Genomic DNA, 1,895 nt, shown 5'->3' with positions numbered 1-1,895 from the left:
AATCAGCTCCCACACACAATTCCTGAGTATGTACCTGGTGGTGCTCACCAGCCCACAGGCCCTGTCCCAGCGCCCTATAAGGACCCGGGGCTGGGGAACAACTTCTGTATGGCAGGGGCGCCGGGCGCAGTTCAGCTCTCAGGGCCAGGGCCCACAGGCAGCAGGGTTTTGGGCTCAGCGAAGCCCCGCCCCGAGTGCTCCTGGGGGGCCGCGACGGGCAGTGTGGGACAAACCTTCCCGTGGACCGGCCTGTCCGGTCTCACTGGGCCACGTCACACGGGACACACTCCCCGAAGGATAAGCCAGCCTGTGCGCCTTATCTGATTTCTGGACGAGGGTGGAGCCAGGGATGGTGGCCCTGACTCAGCGGTGTGGGTGTGGGTCACAGCCCCGTGCCAGGATTCCAGATTCTTACCCCACAAGTTACAGCCACGCAGCTTTCAGTAATGCGCTCACCCTACTGACCCCGCTGTTACTTAATCCCATCAGTGGCTCTCGGTTCCCCACAAGATAAAAGTCCAAACTCCTCAGCCTGGTCGGTGAGGCTCTGGGAATTTTTTTCTCTTTAATTGGGCCCTGAGGAATTTGACCCTTGCTCACCTAGGTTCCAGGAGAGGCTAGACTTTTCACCTCCTGAAAACAGCTGTGCGGTTTTATACTTCAGGGCAGTTCCCTCAACCAGGAACAGGCTCTCCTTTCTTGACCAGGGGAAAGCCAGTCCGTTGTTCTCGACTCAGATGGAATATTACTCTTTTCCAGAAGCGCCAGCAGCTCTATCCCCAGGCAGAATCTATTCCTTCTTCTCCCCTGCCCTCAGGACTGGGTACATATCTGGTTTCTAACACGTTCTGTGCTGCCTTGGCAGGAAAACTACAAGATACATACATGTCCCCTCGGGCTGTGGCTGGAATCGTGTCTTACAGTCATCCTTTACTCCCCAATGCCAGGCGCACGGCTGAGTCTCAGTGAGGCTGTGGGTACATGAGAAGCCTGCTGCAGGATCTGAGCACTTCAGTATAGATTTCATCCAAGACCCTGAGTCGCCCGTGTTGCAGGTTTCTGCAGACGTTCAAGTCTTTCTTGCCCACCTGCTACTGTGTGCCTGGAGTCGGCTTGGGGACTTGAGGTAAAACCTCTGCACACTGATGGTCCTCCCTCCTCTGCTGTCTGAGGCACCTGCTCATTCTCCTGTGGGGCGTGCGTGCGCGCGCACACACACACACACACACACACACACACACACGGTGTGCACAGGCATGTGGCACCCACCAGGAGGAGGTCCTGCAGAGAAATGCTGCACTGGTCCAGCCTAGGTAGTAAAGAGGAGGGTCTTCCAAAGAGTCTGGGGGAGCCCCTGCCCCAGGGCTGAGTGTGAGCACATATGCATGTGCGTGTATTTGTGTGTGCCTGCACGTGTGCCTGCATACGTGCTTGTGAGTGCATGTACACATGTATATAAATGTGTATTTGTGTGTGCATCGATGTGTGCACAGGCCTCTGCTGTGTGTGTGTGTGATGCTGAGGAGACAGTGAAACCGAGCAGGGTCCTGCGAGGCCTTCCTGGGTACAGAAGTTTCTCCATGTCCCCTGCTTCTTGTCTGGAGAAAAAGGCTTTAGTCTCCTAGGCCTTGCCTGAATCCCAAAGAGCAGACTCAAGCCTGTTACTAATTAGGGAAGTGAGGGAACACACAAAGAAGGAAAAGCGAGCAGTTCAGCAGGAAAACCAATTACTTCAGTGATAAAACACAGCCCTAGCTCCCCTCAGGGGACACACGTAACAATGTGACACAGATCTGAGTTTTTAGGCAGAAACTAAGACTGCCACCCAGGTGGAGGATGGTGACTCTGCTGACTCCAAGCATACAGACTTCAGACTGGAATCAGAAGGCTGATAA

This window comes from Bison bison, unplaced genomic scaffold, assembly GCF_000754665.1.
Source record: "Bison bison bison isolate TAMUID 2011002044 unplaced genomic scaffold, Bison_UMD1.0 scf7180017864482, whole genome shotgun sequence".
In the NCBI taxonomy this organism is placed as follows: Eukaryota; Metazoa; Chordata; class Mammalia; order Artiodactyla; family Bovidae; genus Bison; species Bison bison.
Note: the sequence above shows the minus strand (reverse complement) of the source record.